The sequence below is a fragment of the Pipra filicauda genome, unplaced genomic scaffold (genome assembly GCF_003945595.2).
Source record: "Pipra filicauda isolate LSUMZ 115617 unplaced genomic scaffold, ASM394559v2 scaffold116_size3395265_pilon, whole genome shotgun sequence".
Lineage (NCBI taxonomy): Eukaryota > Metazoa > Chordata > Aves > Passeriformes > Pipridae > Pipra > Pipra filicauda.
In genome coordinates, this window is record NW_024103618.1 from 3,181,993 (window position 1) to 3,201,844 (window position 19,852).

The 19,852-nt window shown below is 44.9% G+C and overlaps 1 protein-coding gene and 1 long non-coding RNA gene across 3 annotated transcripts in view; one reads left to right on the plus strand and one right to left on the minus strand.

Moving 5' to 3' along the window:
- Positions 1-791: 791 nt before the first annotated feature.
- LOC120323996 lies at positions 792-18,735 on the minus strand. The gene is made up of 2 exons (XR_005564986.1): positions 15,275-18,735; positions 792-7,475 (listed from the first exon to the last, which is right to left on the minus strand). It is a non-coding gene; the product is annotated as an uncharacterized LOC120323996 (long non-coding RNA).
- PDGFRA (platelet derived growth factor receptor alpha) overlaps positions 18,500-19,852 on the plus strand; it is a 35,291-nt gene continuing 33,938 nt past the window's right edge. Inside the window, exon 1 of one of the 2 annotated variants that reach the window (XM_027735918.2) lies at positions 18,500-18,791. The gene's annotated coding sequence lies outside the window, so the exon portion shown is untranslated. Of the gene's footprint in view, positions 18,792-19,222; positions 19,386-19,852 lie in introns of those variants that run through there. The other variant, XM_027735917.2, reaches the window with a different exon arrangement.

A 19,852-nucleotide genomic window follows, 5' to 3' on the forward strand; every position in this document is an offset into this window, starting at 1 on the left:
AGAAACTTTTTCTACATTTTCCTACATTTTTTCTGTTTTATTTGGGCACAGGGTGATGATGTAGAAAGGGGTGGGAGGATTTCTCTGGTGTGGGTTTTTTTATGTGGATGGGAGGTCTATTTCCAGTCCTGCTCTCTCCACACTCCATGTCTTCAACTTTGTGAAGTTTTTATGGTTCTTCCTGGGGAAGGTTACTCCTTAGAGTGACTAGTAGCATCTCAAAGGGGTTTTGTTTTGAATCAGGAAATCTGAAATAACTTGACTTAGGAATAGCAATTACGAGCAGACTGCATAGGCAGTCTGGCTTAGTAACTAGACATTAGCCCTTTGGTGGGCAAGAAATCAAACCGACTGGCAAACAAATATGGAATAATTGAGGTCAAGCCCCTTGCTCCTCCCCATTCCTCCATCCCCATCCAACCTGTACCATGACTGTCAGAGCATGGGGTGTGCTTCGGAGGGAGCTCATAGAGCAGCTCATGCTTAGTTGCTGTATGGGATGCACATCACAAAAGAATAGTGATTGGAATTTTCTGCTCTTGCCATCATGAAGTCAAGAGCTATTGAGTGAATGCTACTCATGCAGCCTTGGTAACGAGGCAGAGATTGGGCAAAAACCAAAGAGATTGATATCTACTGTGCTATTTTGACAACTTTATAAGAAAAAGAGAGGGTAGTACCAGAATTATATAATATTAGTAACTATGCATTAATTTTTTTCAGGTTTTAGTTAGAAGCACCTTTGCACATGATATAGAGTAGTTCCAGATACAGAGACCACATACAACATAAAATATTACATGCACTTTTATTAATGACATTGCTTCTTTATTTTGATGTTGACCTCAGTTTCAGGTCATCTTTATAAGTTTCTCTATTGGGTCCCAGATTTACCGTGCTTGTGTATTGTCCAGATTGGGAGGATTTCTTGGCATTCTTTGCTTCCTCTTCCTAAATGCTGCTAATTCACTTCTACAGTACAACAAGGTTGGGAAACCCTTACCGTACATCAGAAATTGGGTCTGAGACGATGAAAGAACCTTTCTTGTGGTGGGTAAGAAAGATTGATGCTTTTTTAAATGGAAAAGAAACTAGATTTTGAAATACAAACACATATGTATAAAGATTTTTTTTCCACAAATATGCATGATACAGCTGTATAACTTAATGTTAACAGGTGCTTAATTTGAGAAGTTTATATTAAATGGCAGGTAGCATATACCTGCTTCATTCTCCTGCCTGATTCTCCTTTCATATATCGGATGTGCAGTGGTATGGTGTTAGTTCAATTGGATTCCTCATGATTTGGACCTATGTAGGCAAGAGTGGGATCTCTTTATGCTGAACTGACGAACATTTTGTTAAACTGCTCAGGAAAATATTTTGATGAGAGAAAATGACTATAATACAGCGCGCAGGATGGTCAGTTGGCAATGCTGTCATTTAAAACAGTGGGCTGAGTTCTGACAACATGAATGTCTCATAGCTTTTCCCAGGAAAGTAAAAATCTTTCTTGATTTCAGAAAGAATCTGGCCTGTCAAGAAAGTATTGTCATTCCCAGAGGGTTTAGGCCATTTTCAGATTTATGGGGTTAAGTCTCTTACAGTTTGATTTAAAATATTGTTATAATGGACCATGTGAAGGTTTCAAATGATTCATTATTAGAGTAATAACTACTTTTTGCAGTAAAATGACCAACTGTTACTTCCATTCCTCCTTCATAAGAGTTATTAGTGCCTTCCTGGTATTTGGAAAACAATGCTGATTCACTCTACTTTAAAAGCAACTGAAAAACATAATGGGAAAATGTTGTGTGCCACATCTCCTTTCAGCAAAATTGCCACTGCTGCCTTTTAATATTTAGAGAGAAACCTGCAATTATAGTCTTTCTTCTCACAGAGAAGCATAATCAATGGTCTTAAGAGGGAATAAGACTTAAAAGTCTGGGGAAAATATTATCATGTTGGTGTTTGTGTGTTTAGGATGATAGGAACATTTTTCTGCTTTGAAACTTGTAGCAGATGGAGCAATACCATTCTCCTTTTTACATTTGATTTCTCTCCTTTAAGAACTGAAGTGTGACCAAAGAAATCAGTAAAGGAATTTTTTTTGTTTGTAATTGTTCTACTTGCATTTAATGCTGAATCCCAAATTCCTGACTGAATGCTGAGCTACATCTTTGCTCAAGAACAAAACAGTTGTGTCAGTGTAGAAGACTGCAAGCATTGCCTGGGATAAGATGTTTAGGACTTGATGCATTGTTTTTAAAAGAGAAAAAGACACAGACACTTTTAGATGACAGACCATGGTAATATTTCTGGGGTAAAATCTTTGGGATGAATTTTTTGGTGGCAGCTGGGTGATAGAAGATGTCCCAGCACAGCTGTTTATCCTTACAGTCCCAGCAGCTCCATGCCACTTGTATATGCCAACAGAGAGGCTCCTATAAAGTCATCCCTTTTTTATAGCCAACAGAGATGGACCACGTTAAGTTAATTGGATTAAAGAGATGACTTTTGCTAACCTGAGCCATTTTGTGAGAAACATATTGGGGAACAATCCTATAAGAAGCTGAGTAGAAAGGACAGAAACTGGTGGAGTTTCCATGTGGGGATGGGTGCAAGGAACAGAGGAGATCGGAAGCTCTAAAATCCAAGCTGCTATGACACTAACAAACTATGTCATTCAGCAGGTCTTATTAGCCTGGGCACGGTGCCATGCAGCTGAGGGGACAATGTACAGTCAGCAGTGGCTCTGGGATCTCTGTAGAATACCCTGCTGTGCAGTGTAGGCATCTACTTTGTGTTTTCTTGAGACAATTCATGCTACAGCTGCTTTTAAAAGGCCAAAAAAGCTTCAGACTTGACAAGATGCACAGAGTTAAAGTCCAAAATGAAATTATTAGCTCATCTAATGTGGACTCCCATATATATATATCAGGATATTAAATTTCAGCTATTTATTTTTTTGGAGGCTGGAAGTGATCCAAAGCCTACTGCAGCCTCTGGACTTACTCCAGAAAATTCAATGAGTTGTGATTCAGGCTATGAATCAAGCCTCAACTTTATACATTTTTGATTATTGAAAGGACTCTAATCCCCTTCTGCCTCCATGTGTGCTGATACAGAGACCTCATTTTAATGCTGGAATTTGTCACTCTGCAGGAAACATGCAACATTTTCACTGAATGCAGTCAACCAGCGTATTTTTCTGACAGATTTTGTGGATATGTTAGTGGAGCCATGTGGCACAGACTCAGGATGCAGTTGACAAATTATTTCTAAAACTCAATGAGCTGTGAACATAGAAACAGAAGTATTGTCCTTCAGCTTCAAAATACAGACCTCTGCCCTCTGAGTTACAGGTGATGTCCCCAGAGGTAAAGGGTGAGCCACATCCATAGAGGTATACTGGCATCCCTATTCAAACAAGTATTTCTGAAGCTTTGTGAGATTGCTAGATTAATGAAAAGCAGGTGCATGCCTTACACCACTGACAAAAATAGCAAGTGGAATGCAGAAAGTTTGCTTCAAGACAAAATACTGTTGTTTCTGGAAGCAGAAAAGAAGAAGGGGAGATGGAGAGATGACAAGAAAACTCAACAAGCAAGGGTGGCATTTGCCCTATGAGCCTGAGCTAGCAGAAGGAATATTTCTCTCCACCTTGGTGAAATCTTCGTTCTGTGTCTTTGAGCAACTAAGAAGCAACAAGTATATGAAAATGAGAAGAGGCTGGTACAGTATCAGGCCCTATATACCATTATTTGAATAAACTTAGATGTGAGTCCTGAAGAGAGAGAAACCCCTAAGACCAAGCAATGATGGCAGCTGAGCGCAGAGTTACTTAGGAATTACCCACAAACTTCATTCCCTTTATCATTTCGAAAAGAAAATAGAACAGAGCGTTGAAAGAAGAGTGCAAGGGTTAATAGTTTTACAGATACAAATAACATGAGGTCCAGATCACTCTGCAAATACAACTTCCAGCTACGCCTGACTTAATAGTGTTCCTTTACTCGTGGTGGTGTAATAAGAGAATCCAGCACACCGCCAAGGTATTTCGTGATATGCTGTCTTCCCTAGCCAACTTCTGAAGGGCTGTGTGGTGAGAAGGGAGCCTTCACAAACTGATGCACTAACAATGTGCTGAGCTGCTCTCAGAGGAGTGTGCCATGTCTCAGTGAAGTTAACAGATTGCAGCTTTGATTCCATTCCTGGTCTTCTTTCTGCCTCCTACTCCAGCATTTTAATTCAATACTGGAGAGTAACCATAGCTAGCAGCTAGTTACTACAAGCTTCAGAAAAGTGTAATCTGTCTGATGACCTGCCCAATAACCTGCTCAGGAAATCCTGAGCAACCACTGAGCTTCTAACAAGCCAAGTAATAACTATCCTTTTATTTAGAACATTTAAAAATCATAATAAAGAGATTTATTCCTTTCTGCACTGCAGTAGTTTGTAGAGTGTCATAATTCAGCACTAATTCTCAGCATGGACAACGCTCAACCTCTTCTATGTATCTAAAAACTCTGGAAAATCAGACTACAGTTACTGCAGCCACCAGCAAGGGATGAATTGATATGTGTATAGTGGAGGTTACTATAGTAGTGGAGGTGAAGGAGATACCTCCTTCCCGTAATAGGAGCCACTGCTTCATAGCTTGGTTCCCCAAGCTGGGGATGGAACAGTTTTGATGCCCACTTGCCTTTGCTGTCCCATCCTTCTGGCAAAACAAATGGTCTTCAGGATTATACAGAGCCTGGTCCTCTGAGACTGGAGCCATGGGGGGTCTTTCACCTCTTAGATTGCTGCAGTGCTCTTGATGACCAGCCCATCATTTTAGAGGACCGTCTCTAAACTCATCACTCTGGTGCTTGGAAACATTTTGTTATCATTGTAAACATGTTCATGATCAACATTTACTTCTTTACTGATACATTATTTACCATTACCTTTTAGCATATTTGTTCTTTTGCTTTTTCTTAAATGAATATTCTCTCTTCTGGTATTTACTCTGTTGTTACATTTTGAAGACACTTACTCATTTTCAGTTTTCAGTTTGACAGACTGACATAGCCAGGCTCCCTATGTGTCCTCTTATCTTACCCTGTTCAAGGTAGCCCTTCTCCTGAACCTAGGATTTCTTTTTCCTGGATATGCTTGAATACAGCTAAACAGGGTAATACCTAGTGCCTTGTAGAATGGCATTTATTCTCTGATGTCTTTGATGTCAATTCCTATCCTGATACTTTCTGTTATCTGTTTTTCTTTTTCTTTTTTTTTTTTTAATATATTTTATTTTGATCATTAAATGTCTGGGAGCTCAAAATTATCCCATCTGTCTACTAATCTTTCTTATATTCACAGCAAAAACTGTTCGTAACTTTTTGATACATGAACTTGCACTTTCTCACACCAGGTTTTGTCTCACTTCTCTCACTTTGGTCCTTAACTTCTTTCTTGACTGCTGTCTTCTTGCCTGCCAAGGATGCTTCCCAACTTGATTCCAATAGACTTTATTGGCAGAATCTTCCTTGCTGTGCTGCTCTGGAGAGGCTTTTGGAGAGCAGCTGCAGCCTTTGCTAGGGACAAGGACTGTCACACTCTCTCTGTCACACTCATGTCACTGCAGACTCTGGGCCTTACGTGTATTTATATATATCCATTTATAGCTATATATGTGTATAAAAAGCATTGAACATGGCAGAGTGCTGATCTTAACTGATTACTTTCTGCAAAACAAAAAATCAAGTAAATGACTGTTGAAAACAAACCCAAGTGTGAAGGGGAAATGTAGATGAATTAAGAAAACTGCCAGGTACAAGTATGCTTGCATATATAAGTACATAGAAAAGTATGATAAAAAAGTGCATCTGTATGCAGTTTATTCATATGTTTCCCTATGTTTTATTTTTTCCATTCATTTTTTCTAGACAGTAATCAATCTGGTTTTGACAGTTCCTGGATTAGATAGAGGATTAAATAATAGATTATAGTAATCATTTTCTAGAAGAGGTGACTTTTGAAGTCATCTACATTGCTCCAGAAATGGTGCAATGTCATTCTTTTCTGAAAATAACAAATCTGTGCTAAGAGATGAAAACACGGAAGAAGCATTGCACAACTTTGCTGGTTTATGGGACTCTGTCAGATCATGTTAATAAAACAGCATTCTTGAAATCAAAGTTTAAGGCGGCACTGCCAACTTGAAATTATGCCCATGTCTGCAAATTAGGTAACTATCAAAGTGGCAAGCGATATGTAATATACTAAACAAACTTGGCGTCTCTTTTTCTCTCATGAGGGAGCTATTCAGGTTTTTTTTTTAATAAAAAGACCCTTGTGAAAATATAAAACTCAAAGATTAGGAAAACAAACTACTAAGAACAAATAATGTGACAAAAATATTTCAAAGGCATTTCAAAAGAAATACTAGAGATAGCATTTCAAAACTGTGCTAGTGGGACTTGATTTTTTTTTAGTTTTTCTCCAGTAAGAATCATAACAACCTGATAGTGATCAAAGTTTGTAATGAAGATAATTTAATGCCATGATATAACTTTTTGATCTGTGTCACCACACTCTTTAGAAAAATGAGTGACCTTTGCACTTCAAAATCCTTATGATATGAGTATAGGAAACAAAAAATCTTTCTAAAATGCTGTTTTCCTCTCAAAGCAGTTGTCAAATAAAGTAAAAATTAGCCTAAATATTGTGTGCAGTCACATTCTTCTAGATTTTTCTTGCATGAATGTTATCTGCATTACTGCAAATGCAACATATCTCATTTTCTTGAGGCAGCACACCAAACATTTATTAATATTTTCATGAAATTATGCATTTCTTCAAAGTTTCCTGTCTTTTGATGTACCATAGGAACACTTAGGACTGCAGCCACACTGTCTGTTCAGCCTGTAGCTGAACAGTCACATCAACTATAACAAGATGATGCTGGAGGCAGAAGGAGCTGGAAAGGAACTGTGCGTATTTCTTTGATCCTGTCCCTGTTTTTCACCACTTCCTGTTCTCAGAATTATTTAGAGAAGTCTTGCATCTCCAGATTGACCAAATCCATCACGATTTCCTTCTCTCTCAGGTATCTTCTGAGTCCATAACTGCAGCAAGCATCCACTTTGCTTGTGCCACCAGCACAGTTTAGAGTCTTGTCACTGGTTTTACCACAAAGGGGCAAACAACCTGTCTTTCTCTTGTCCCAGTTTTTATCTGTTCCCAGTTCAGCAAGTGGGAATGTGCTACAATCTGAAGACACACAGATGGAGGAAGAGTCTCAGTATGTGACTGTTGCAATAGCTTGAAAATGAGCCAGCACAACTTCATCATTGCACAAAGGAGTAAACAAGCCCAAGGAGTATGAAGTTGAGATAACCCAAGTGTTCCGTGTCAGCTTTCAAGCTGGGGAGGGTCACCATGCAGCAGAGATCCTTCCCATTCTCCTCTTATTTTTTTTCTATATGCTTAAGGGAAAAAAAAAAGGAAAAATGAAACTCATAAAGATGTAGAAAATGAGAACTTGACAGTGTTTTGAATAGTTTTTGATCTAGGATACAATTTGAGTCTTCTTAATTTTGCCAAAAAAGAAGAGATTTCTCAGAGAAAAATTAAAAAACTTCCACAAGAGTCTGTTAAAATTTTCCAGAAAAACTAGTGATCTGTTTTGGCTTGTTGAAGCTTTTTGCTTTGTGTTAACGACTTCCAGAAACCCATTTGGATCAGTGATTTGCCATAGAGGGATTTGAGATAGAAGACATCCTACTGAGCTACATTCAATGTTTTGAGTTTCTTCCTTAGTGATGTTGAAGGAGAACCTCTGACATGAGGAGATATACATATGGGTATAGCTTGTTGAAGTTTATTAATCATTTCATAGTGAGTTTTAGGAACACTAATCTCAACCCAGGCCTCAGGTAGTATGACCAAATGCTTACGGAGTCCCTTATTAATTCTTATGTAGTTATTACAAAGATAATTTTTTTAATGTTTGGGAAAGAGCAATGCTTGACAAAATATTCTGTTGTGTCTAATTAATTATTTTTTGAGACGAAAAGCAACTATACTACCCCTGAGTAATGTTGCTCACTACTTAAATCCCTCAGCAACCTCAGAAAATACTTAGCAAAATATTTTGTATGCTACAACTTTTTTTTTTGTGATTTTTTTTAATTAACTTACACCGGTGTAAGGAGATAGGGGAAATCAGGAGAAAACCCACTTCAGCATACTTAACTATTTATTCTGCCGCACCAGTACTGTGCTTCTGGGATACCACTGTCAGCAGAAGTGGTGAGAGGAAGGGGAGGTGAGAGGGTGGTGTTTTACCAGCCTACAGCAGGCATAGGCATCCCAACAAATATAAGATTTTTATTGACGCAGTTGTCCTTCAGGATCAGGACCTCTAAATTTTAGTAGCTGCCTGGTGATTGCAGAAGCCTCTTTATCTGCATCCTTCCTCTACATGATAGCAGCAAATCCAGTGACTCCATCAGATACAGTGCACAACCTCCTTGAAGAGTGTCGGATGTTGCTAGCACAGTGCACTCCTCACTCAGAGAACATCAGGCCAGTTGCTCAGTAGGGAGTGAGGGACTGGCTCGGTAATATCTGCCAGTTCAGAATCCAGGACCAGAGGATTTCTTCACATTTTTGGAAGTATGTGTGCAAGACAAGTAGGATGCTTGCTGCCTGTGCACAGCAAGTAGAATAATGGGAGATGCTGTAGAGAGGAAGGAAAGAAGCAAAATCTGAAAGTAGCCCCTACAGGGCTATGGAAGGATTTCATGAAGCTCTGAATATACATTATGAAATCTACTTCCCTGCAGGATCATGGGCTGGTGTTTTAGCCTGGCTTCAGGTAGGAAAAGATCTTGTAGCCCCGTCACTCCAGGCATTGCTATCAAGGGGCCTCTAGACAGCCTGGGTGACCTATCAGCTCTGTCCCAGTAGCTCTGCACACACTGGAATCCATTGTGTTTCTTTCAGAGGTGCCTCTAAATCTCTAGGGGCAGGAGTCAGTTTTGGACGTCATGCAAGAGCACTTGAAATACCTATGTAGAGCTTGCTGCTCTGCTGTGAGAGGTTGAGGAATCTAAGTGAACGGTCAACTTCTTGAGATTTAGGAAACAATGTGGTATTTAGGCTAGAGTAAAAACAAATGTTGCCTGTAAGAACAGATGAGGATGCTGCGTCTCACTTCCTGGAATTTAGGGCTGGCAGAGGCAGAATCCTTTTAATTCATATCATATCAAGGTCTTCTGCACATTCCTTCTGAATGGGAGATGCTGGAAGTGGAAAGTTGGCTCTGTTTTTCATATGTTTCCAAAACAAAACCCTTTTGGTGATATTCTTAACAAAAACACTAGAAATTTTTCTTATAACCCCACCTTTAGGATACTGATTTTTCTGAGATACATCTAACAGACCTGTACCCTGTAGGTACAACTTGTTACATATAATGTTGTCCTTACAGATTTTCTGATTCACCATTTTGGTTTTCCAAAAGCGAAAAACATCATGAATGATCACTGTAACGTTGCTCACTGTAACTTCACTCACTGTAACTTCATGGATTTCAACAGTTATCCCTGATTTACACTGGTGAAGTCACTGTAGCTATGAAGTGACCTGTAAAACTAGTGCTAAATGCAAGCTGATCCGTTTAATTTACTTGGTCAAACCCAGTCTTCTAGACTGTAACTCCAAAGGGAGAGTTACATGTGTTGGTACATGCGGGCCTAAAGTTTTCCAAGCTAACATGAACAGAAATGATAAGCAATCTAAACTTTCACCTTTGTAACCGTGTAGCTGCTTTAGTGAATGCTAAGTGAATAATTAATTTAAATCCGAGCAAGAGGACACAAGCCTCTGCCTATGCTTTCTCCACAGGCTTAGCTGTCCTGTCTACCCAAGGTTTTTCTCGCCCCAGACAAACTCCTGTGGTCCTAATCACTGTGTTGGCACTAATCATCAGCAAAAACACTTCCTGTCTGAATGGAGGATTTAAAGGCTGGCACCAATGCATTTCAATATGCCTGGACACCTGCCATCACCACTTTAAAGACTAGGACTTACCCTGCCTGTACCCTCTGCATGTAGCATTTTGTGCACTGTGGTCCTGTTCTGCTTCCAGGTCTCAGCATAATTCCTGGACTCAGTAGCCCACAGACTGTGTCCAGATCTTTCCCAATAGAAAGTCTGTCATCCAGCATGTTACTCTCCTGCTCCTCTGGCTTCCTCTGCAGGCTCATTGTCTGGTGGGACTGATGCTTGGGTCTCCTTAGCAAATGGTAGAGACACTAGTCCACGTGGGTTAGTCATTGCATTGCCATACCAATGTACATTCAAGCTGACAGGATGACATCATATTTTTCAGCACTGACTTCTTACTAAAGAAAGCCACAGTGCTGAGGTATTTTGGATTCACCACCTGCTCTCAGAATAATAGGTATTTTTTGACCCAAACAGGTTCAAACCTGCCACTCCTGGCACATTTTAACCTCTGTAGAGATCTGAAAGCTTTCCTCCCTGAAAGACACCTCACCACAGACTACTCTGTTTTTGACTTTTGTGGTGTCTCCTTTCTGTTGTGGCTTCTGTAGATGCTGTAGGAGTTGCAGAGCTGGCAAAGCTGTGGAGCTGGGTGGGGGGAGCCTGTGGTGCCTGTGTTTACAGCCAACGCTCGTTTTATTTTTGCTTCTGGGTGGGAAGCCAGCAGTTGGTTTTAATCCCAGTTTGAATGTGTCTCTCTCAGAGTCTGGCTCTCTTCTTGTCTAACACTGGGACTCTGAGATATTCTGGGACACTTTTACTAACCATGGCAGAAATTCATTCCTGGAGACTGGAGCTGGGGTGTTTTTTAGTGCAGGGCCACATGTTTGAATGATTCCAGCTGGGAAAGCCACTCTCTCCGGTGGTCTGATGGAGCCGCGGTTTATTGACCTTCATAAAACCGTGCAACCCACTGCAGTATGACTGCCTACTCCCCCGTCAAACACATCCCTCTTCACACTGCATACCCCTGTGACCTGGGACTTCACCCTTGCTTCTCATGTATTTCAGCAGGCAGAACAGTTTAGAGGCAATGATGGCAGCAAGGAGAAAGAAGGAAATAAAGCTACCCAAGAATGACAGCAGGTTTCACTCAGGCTCCAGTGGACTCTTTGAGAGATCCAACATGGTTTTTTGAGAGTCAATTTGTTACATCCTTAATTCCAAATAATCCCCACTGCTGAAATGGGATGCAAACATCCTCCACTGTGATCTGCTTCTCTCCTACTCTTCAATATAATTGAGAAGCGATATTTACACAAGGTGACAGCCCATCCTAGCTCCTCTTGTCCCCTTTATCTTCATTCAGATGCTAATGATGGTTTAAACCAATGTTTGTGATTCACAGGCCTAAAGCAAAGCTAGGCAGAAGGTCTGTGGACAGTACTGAAGCCTGCTATTTTTAACTCTCCTTCTTTCCTAAATCAATATTGGGACAGGCAGCAATGAAAAAGACCAACATACGGAGAAGGAATTTGAAGCCCAGAGAGCTTCAGAAGCTGTCAGAACAAGCAACCCTACAGGGCAAAGGGCAGTAGAGAGGCACTGGCAGGTGCTAAGTGGGCTACGGGACCATTTGTCTCCCAGCAAGAAAAAAAAGCACTAGATTCCTCAGATATTTGCAATGGCTTCTATCCACTTCAACTGTCTAACTACCTATATATTTTAACCTCCCCTAAGCAGAGCTGTGTGCCTCCAACATCCCTGTTAGCAGCAGAGGCTACAGTTATGCTTCTGAGCACTGTTTTGATCAGCCCCCAGCTCTACAGCTGCTGATGTTTCTGGAGTAAAGCATTTCCTCAAGGCCTTCATCTTGTCAAGTTGACTAAATCCTACAATGTTTTGGAAAAGGATAATTGGACCAGCCTTCATAAATTGATTCAGACCATCAGAGACTCTTCTTGCAGCTTGCTTAGCAATAAATTCCCAACAAAGTTTCATAGAGGCATAGATTTCAATAATACCTTCGTCTTATAATAGTATAAAGCACATTGGGAGAAAAATAACTAAAAATAGAAAAATGTAAGTTTGCAAGGAATTGCAAGAATTTATTTGGATTTACTTTGGCTTTACAAATGTTTTCTTCCATCACAAAGAGAGATGGAAAGGAAATTCTGTACTTTCTTGACAATAAGGAGAGCACACTTCTATTCCCTTTGACTACAAAATAAAAAATAGGAATGAAGTGAGCTGTTCTTATTCTTTCTTTGTGGTGTCCTTGACTGATCAAAAAAAAAGTATTGTTCTCAATTGGGCATTTTTTTTTGCACACTTACTGCTATTCCTTCAGTACTCAGCCTGTTAATGTGGGACAAAGGAAGCAAGACATGGATAGAAATAGGGTCCAGGAAGGTGAGGGATTACTCCACAATTCCCTTTCTTTGAAAAAACCACTCAAATGTGTAAAATCAGAATTGGCCCCATCTTCCTGGCTCTTGCAGCACAGGTTCTTTCAGAGATGCAGTCTGGGCTCTCCTCCCACATTTACTACCTGCTTTCCTCTGAGGCACCCATGCAGGGTGGAGGAAGGACGGTGGATAAACTCATTGCAGCAGGACTTTGGGCATGATGTGTGTCTGACTGCTCCCTAATTCTACAAACCTACTCAATAAAGAGATTAAAAGATTGCTCTGTGAAAGAGTCAGCTTTGATGTCTTTTTTCACTGATTCAGCAAGGATCCTCTACCAAAAAAGAAGGCTGACAAGGCTTGATATTCCTGTATTTTGAAATAACAAACAAGATTTGACTCCTCTTACATGCCAACCCCATTTAAAAACAGCAAAACATGTTTTCTAAATCCATATTCTTCATATATCACAAAGAATCAAAGATAAATGATTATTTCCCCTTACCCCCTCCTTTTTCTACATACCCTAAAGAAAGATCTGATTAACCCATGGTGAAAATCTGGGACCACTCAAGAGAATGACAGATGTCCTTGTGATTTCACTGGGGATAAAAGCCAGACCTGGCAAGAATTGGCCAGCATCTTCTCACCAATTGCAATCAAATTATGGTGAGATATTTTCTGTTAGGGGCATGGGCCTAACAAATAATGTGATATTGAACACAGAAACTGTTAGATGACATCTTGTTGTCTTATAGAAGAATGTGTAGTAATATACAGTTTTTCAGTGTTCCTTTAGGAACTCCTTTCAGAATTTACTTCCCAGGGATAAAAAAGCAACAACCTTTTGACAATTGCTCCTCAGTCTGTTGAGTTTAGCAGTCAGATAACAAGGTTTGCACCATGTAAAAAAACCATGTTGACAAATAAGGTATAAACTCAGATTGATTTCAATGCCAATGTTGTGGCTAGGACAGGGAAATTCATGACTTCACCAGCAAGTGGAAGCTTGCTACTGCCACAGCAGTAATCGTATCATTTTAACGGAGTTTGGTTGTTATTTGGACAATATCCTGCAAAATTATAGGTTTCTGTACATAATGTATTTTAAACACAGTTGGTTGTCAAGGGTTAACTTGGTTAGTGGAACCAAAGTGAAAGTTTTAAAATACTGCTGTCGTGGAGAACAAATGCATTCAAAGAGCCTATAGCATATGTTATTTAAAAGAGCACAAAGTCCCGGTTTTAATTATTTTTCTTCTCAGTACTTCTCTAACTTTACTGCCAAAGAAAAGTCTTCCAGAGCCAAATTTTAGTCTTAATTATACCAGATTCAATCTGGAATATTTCCCTTGAAGTTAGATTTACACCAGGTTTACACAAAGCAGAATCTGTCCCAGTTTCCACACTAGTCTCTTTCTCAAAAAGTAGTTCAAATTAAAAAACAGAATATCTGACTAGAAGAGCAAGCAATCTAAGGACCAAAATGTAACTACATGCTACTGTATCCCCTGTTCTCAAGCCACATTAAAGCTTACATGACTAAGCTAAGTCTGAACTGTAGCTTTAAATCTGTGGCTGCAGGGACCTATAGCTGCATTTTCCTCTCATCTCACTTTGTCATTTCTCTCTCTGCAACCACCTCGCTCCAGAGGAGTGTATATAACTGAGTACTCTCCAGGATTGTCAACAACAGACAGGCAAGCGATCATGTAACTGAGGCAGAAGATGCTCTCTGCAGAATTAGATGAGATACAGACTGAAAATTACAATTTAGAAACCTTGGCCACAGCTCCAGATATTCCACAGCAAGTCATGCCAAAGGCGTGTGTTAATCACTAAGCATCAGAAGAAAACCTACTGTGGCATGAAACAGAAAAATTATATCCCATGTTCGGAGCATGAGCAATTCAGGGTGGTCAGTAAACAGACACGTTGTGTCTCTCCTGAGTTTGGCACTTGGTAATGCTCACCCTATTTTGTTTCTTCTGTGCATGTGGGGGGAACGTATGGCGGAGTGGTCAGCCCAGGGGACTGATATTGACACAGAGTTGGCCCATGCCCACCGTGTCAAGGATAACCATGACCACGACGCCCGGGGTGGCCTCCACACCAGCCAGCTCCACCATGCAGAGCTCAGGGCTGGGTTCCCAAGCACAGTAGCCCAAGGGGGCAAAGCTGGTACTAATAGTAAATAGTTGCAGAATGAAAGCAGTCTTGTCTGGCTGTGGTTTTGTACTGCTGTAATACATTAATTGCTACAGCTAGAAAGAACAAAGGCAGAGATAATGGTCTCGGGAGTTATGAACCGAAGTGAAACCTGGGCTGAATCAGCAGAAGAGATGCTTTGATTTCAGAGAGAAAATTTTCCATTTGTATCACGGGAGGAATTTATCTCTCTGCTTTGCTTACAACGTGCCACATACTCCCAGCTGCTGAGCCCGGCTCGGGGCCGGGCTGGACCTGCGGGGCTGGACCTACAGGGCTGGAGCCCTTAGACTGCCGGGAGTGAGAGAACGGCCTCCCTTCAACGTTCTCTCCAAAGCCGGTCGATCGCTCAACGAACCGCAGAGGCAGCAGCGGCCGGCGGGGTGCCGTGCCCCTGCCAGGCCCGGCTGGGCTGGCTACTCCCGCGGGCTCCGGTGCCCTCTAGTGTCGCGGGCGGCGGCACCGACCCCCTCGACCGGTGGCGAACGCACCCCGCAGGCGCCCGCAGCCTCGACTCTGCCTCGGCTCTGCCTTCGCGCCCGTCGGAGCACCGCCGGGGCTTGGGGCTCCCCACCTGGGGGCTGGGGGGCCGGAGTGGAGAGGAGCGCGGAGCCAGGCGCCGGTGAAAGGCTAAGAAGGGTAACGCCTTGCTTTACCTCACCCCTAAACTTGGTTCAGGCTGCTTCTGGACCAAAGCGGGCTATCCGTTCTGCCGCAGTGAAAAAAAACGTCAGGGCGGGAGCAAAAGGAAAAACAAAGCCTGCTTTTCAAAGAATAAGGCTTCCACGGCTGTTCTGGCATCTTTTAACGTCAAGAGCCAAAAGCAACAATAAGAGGAAAACAGCTCGACGTCGTTGCAGCAGCGGCCTCAGTGGGAAAACGACGGGCACGGGGAGCTACCATAACCAACCATGTGGGGAATAAAAATAAAGGCTAGAGAGGGCAGGCTGGGCAAAGTTATTTCTTTTGTCTGGCTCCCTGTCTTCCCGGTGACACGGGACCCCTGCTATTCAGAGCCAAATTCTGTTGAACAAACAATATGAGGGAATCTGTATTTGTGGAAATACGAAAAGAAATAAAAACCTGGTAGGACTGCAAATGTACACAGGGCCCTCCCGCCAGCAGAGCACATCTCTCGGCGGGGCTCGAGGCCTTGGCGGTCGCCTGACTAGGTCTCCGTCTATTTCAGGAAGCCCTCGCCGCTGAGTTCGCTCAGATGTGAGCACGGATTTATAGCGACAAGTTATGACAGGTCGCTCTGTTTTCTCTCTGTCTCAGGGGTTTCAGGGCTCTCTGCTCCACGCTGTAGCTGCTCTTCGCCAGGCAAGGGTTCCTGCTCTAAAAGGTAAAAAGGGTGACTCCCATTCCGTGCGTCGCTGAACGTGGGTAACGATAATCAAACCCAGACATGTTTTCCCATCCAGTCAAAAGGCTGCGGCCCCACGGCGGGCCTTCCCGCGGGGCCCTCTCGCCTGCACCGTCCCGCCGGTGGCCGCTCGGACCCCACATGAGCCACCCATTGCATTGTCCAATAGGCTCAGCCAGCCAACCGCTTCACGGTTCACCCTTGGGAGAGAGCCGCAGGAAAGAGCTTATTACTTGCAACAAATTGGGATTTCCCCAGGGAGGAGAATGCTAAGCAGGGCGGCTCGAAAGTTACCAGCCCCTCTGGAAGCGTCCGGGAGCCGAGCGAGCCGCCCTGCAATAACCCGCCCCGTCAGTGCCCCCGATGCCCGGCTTCTGCCGGCGCCGCGGGCCCGGGAGCGGGACGTACACCCACCCATCCAGGCCGGGGGGTAGGCTGAGAGCATAAACAGGCGAGAGCTGCTCTAGCTCGGGCACCGCAGTTTTGTTTAAGACGTGTGCAGCTTCCATCTGTTGCCACATAAACATAGGCTAGCGGGATACTTTATGCTCCAACCCTTCAGGAAAGGGGAAGGCGGGAGGAGAGGGGAGAGGAGAGGGGGCCGCAATGGTAAAAAGTTCCCCCACCCCCACTTGTCCTCTCGCTAACCCCACGTCCCCCGCGCCTCTCTGGACGGGACCCCCCTGCACCACACAGGGCGGGGGGCAGAGCTCAGCAGACGTCCCGGAGGGTTTATTTTAACTACCACCTCCTCTGCGCGGAACCAATCCATAGACACCACCGATACTGAGGAGGGGGATCGGCCCAACGACGAGAACCGGTAGAGCCCACCTCCCGCCGGCTCGGTCCTTGTCGGGGCGGCGGGCATGGGGACGGCGCAGCCGGGCCCTTAGCGTAGGGAAGGGAAAAGTATCACCGCTCCCCAGAAGGGGGTCTGGGCGACGGGACACCGCCGTCCCTGTCCCCGCAAAGCCGTCGGGCCCCCGCCTGCAGCGCCAGCCTTGCCTGGCAGGCAGCTTTGCCAGTCCCTCAGTTTGCAATTTTTATTTTTCGTTGGGTCTTGTGAGATCCCACGTGGAAGCCGTTAACGACCTCTCGATAATGATCATGACAAAGGCATTATTCAAATGAGCCAGGTAATTGCAACCAGAAGGCGCCTCCTCCCCTTTCATTTTGCTCCTTTCTTTTCGCAAGAGTAACTCTCGCATTACATCCCATCATGATGATACTTCGCCAGGAATCACCACCTCTGCCCCGCACGTTAAACCAGACACGCTCACGCCGATACATCAAGGACCGAATCCTGCAAGATCGCCTCGGGGCGCACAGACAGTTGACGCTCATCTTCGCGGGGCTTATATTTGCGAGACCTCACAGCTCTGATCCAAGTCATGATAGAACATTTCCCTCCACAAATTAAGGGGTTCAGGCTACTAGGTACGCTCACCCTCCCAGATGCAGAGTTCCAGGGTGCAGTGTGAGTTTTTTCCCCCCGTGTTGTTTTTTGGTTGTTTAGTTTTGGATTTTGGTTTATTTTGTTTTGGTTTTGGGGGATTTTTTTTTTGCCATACTTTTGACTCACTGGGAGCCTGTTGTTTATTCACAAGCATTACGGTATCCTGTTAGCATTCCGACCAGGGGCTGCTCACAGTTCTGACTCCGATGATTTCCTGGAGGAACATGTGGAAGCAATAGCGGGGTTGTGCACTCACCCGAGCCGTGGATGCACTAGTGGAGGGCGTGCAAAGGGCCGGGAGCGCCACCGGGGACCCTGCGAGCCCAGCCGGGGGTACCCCAGCCTGAGCGCGGTTCCATGGGAGTCGGTTCTCGTTTCTGTACCCATTCCCTCCGGGGCATCTTCGCTTCAGAGGCTTAATTCTGCTTCACTCAGTAAAGAGAAAAACCACTGGATCCTGGCTCTTGACTTTGAGAACAAACTTTTCTTTTGTTTAATATTAAAAGGGAAAAAGAGATGCGGGTGGTGGTGATGCCAGATTGGGGAGGGGAGGAAGCAGGAGAAGCCCTGGGGCGCAGATCTGGGGCCGGTACCCTCCCCAGGAGGCAGGCGGCGCGCAGGGACCCGCTCCGCTCCGCTCCGCTCCGTTCCTGGGGCTGCACTGCCCCCTTTCCCGCGGCCGCCGCATCGCCTCGTCCCGCCGGCCGCGCTCGCCTCGCTCCGCACGGAGCCTACAGCAGGAGGACGGCAAGGGCAGCTCCCTCGGCCACCCCTTATCGCCAGCAGATAGCGACGGCCAACAAAGCAGAGATACCCAGCGCTGATTCCCCGGCGGGGATCAAAGCTCCGTCTGGAGCGTGTTCAAACAGGACGGGCTCGGACGTGCACTGCCCGCGCCTCCGCCGGCACCTCTGGCCCTTGCCGAGCCCCTGATTTGGTTATTACTAGGGTCTGTTTGCGCTGGGAAAAGCGAAGGCAGAGACGAAGAGAAGAGCGTTCTCGGTCCCGTCGGAGCTGCGGGGTTTGGGGGGGCTGGCTCCTGCTGAAGGTTACCTTTCGTTGTGTCTTTCATTCATAAATGTTAGTAATTCGTCTCTCCCTCTCTCTCTCAGTGCTTCCTGCTCCTGGCTGGCTCACGGCCGTCCATCCTTCTCTCTAGCCCAAGCCGGAGCTCAGCGGTGTACAAAGGACAGGAGGAAGCCGCGAATTCGTTTCCAGATCAAACTCCCCGTCCATAAACTCGCACTGTGACCGTGGACATCGAGCTCGGCACCAGACCCACCGTCCTGGAGGGTCTGAGGCTCATTCATGAAACTGGGAGCTCTCTGAGTTTTCATAAAAGTTTTTTTGGGTTGGTTTTTTTTTTTTTTTTTTTTTTTTTTTTTTCTCCCCCTGCAGCGCAAAAACTCCCCGCTTCCCCCTTTCCTCCCCCTCGCCCCTGCCATATGGCTAACCTCCCCCTCCCCTGCGAGCCTGGTGAAATCTGGAGGCAGAGACTGGCCCCCCTGCCTGCGTAAGAGCCCCCCGCCGGCGCGCCCGCCTCCGGCCGCGGTGGCGGGGTGTTTTTTTTGGGGTGTGGGGGGTTGGGTGGCGGTTGTTGGGGGCGGGGCGGGGGGGTCGGGGGGGGGGCGGGGGGCTGGGGTTGTGCGGCCGCGGGGCTGGGGGCGCCGGGCGAGCCAGGACAGCTCTTATTCTGAAGGGGCCTGAGGGGGGCTTCATTTCCTGACAGCTATTTACTTAAAGCAAATGATTAGTTTTGGAAGGATGGACTATAACATTGAATCAATTACGGAACGCGGTTTGTGAGACCATTACAGTCAGATCGGGAGGGAGGGCAAGCGGGAGGGAAAGAGCGCGGCTGAGCGGGGAAAGTCACAAAAGACGTGGACATATTTTGGATGTTTTACAATCTGCAGGATTGGGGCTGCGGATTGTAAAGGAGAAGGTAAGAAGTGAGGAGCAGTTTCCCCACCTTTTTCTTTTTTACACCTTTACTCTCACGTTTTTTTCCTGATTTATCTTGTTATTTTTTTCTTTATTTATTTGTCAGGGGGGTATCTTTTTTTTTTTTTTTTTTTTTTTTTTCCCTTTTTTTTCCCCCTCGATGCTCTGAGATAGGTGTGGGGCTTCTTCCCGCAGGGCGCAGTCAGCGGGCGCTGGCGGCCCCGTGGAGGGGAGCGGGGAGCCGGCGCTGCGCCGGCCGTCGGGGTGCGGCGGCGAGGAGCGCGGGCAGCGCTAATGACAAACACATTGGGACGGCGGGGGCCACCGCGCCGCATTCCTGCCGCGGGGGTGGGAGCGACCTGCCGGGGCTCCGTGGGCAGCGACGGTGTCCGCCCCGTGGGGGGGAAAGTGGGAAAGCGCACCGACAAAGTAAGCGGTTCCCTCTCTTCTCGCATCCCTCGCTTCCTT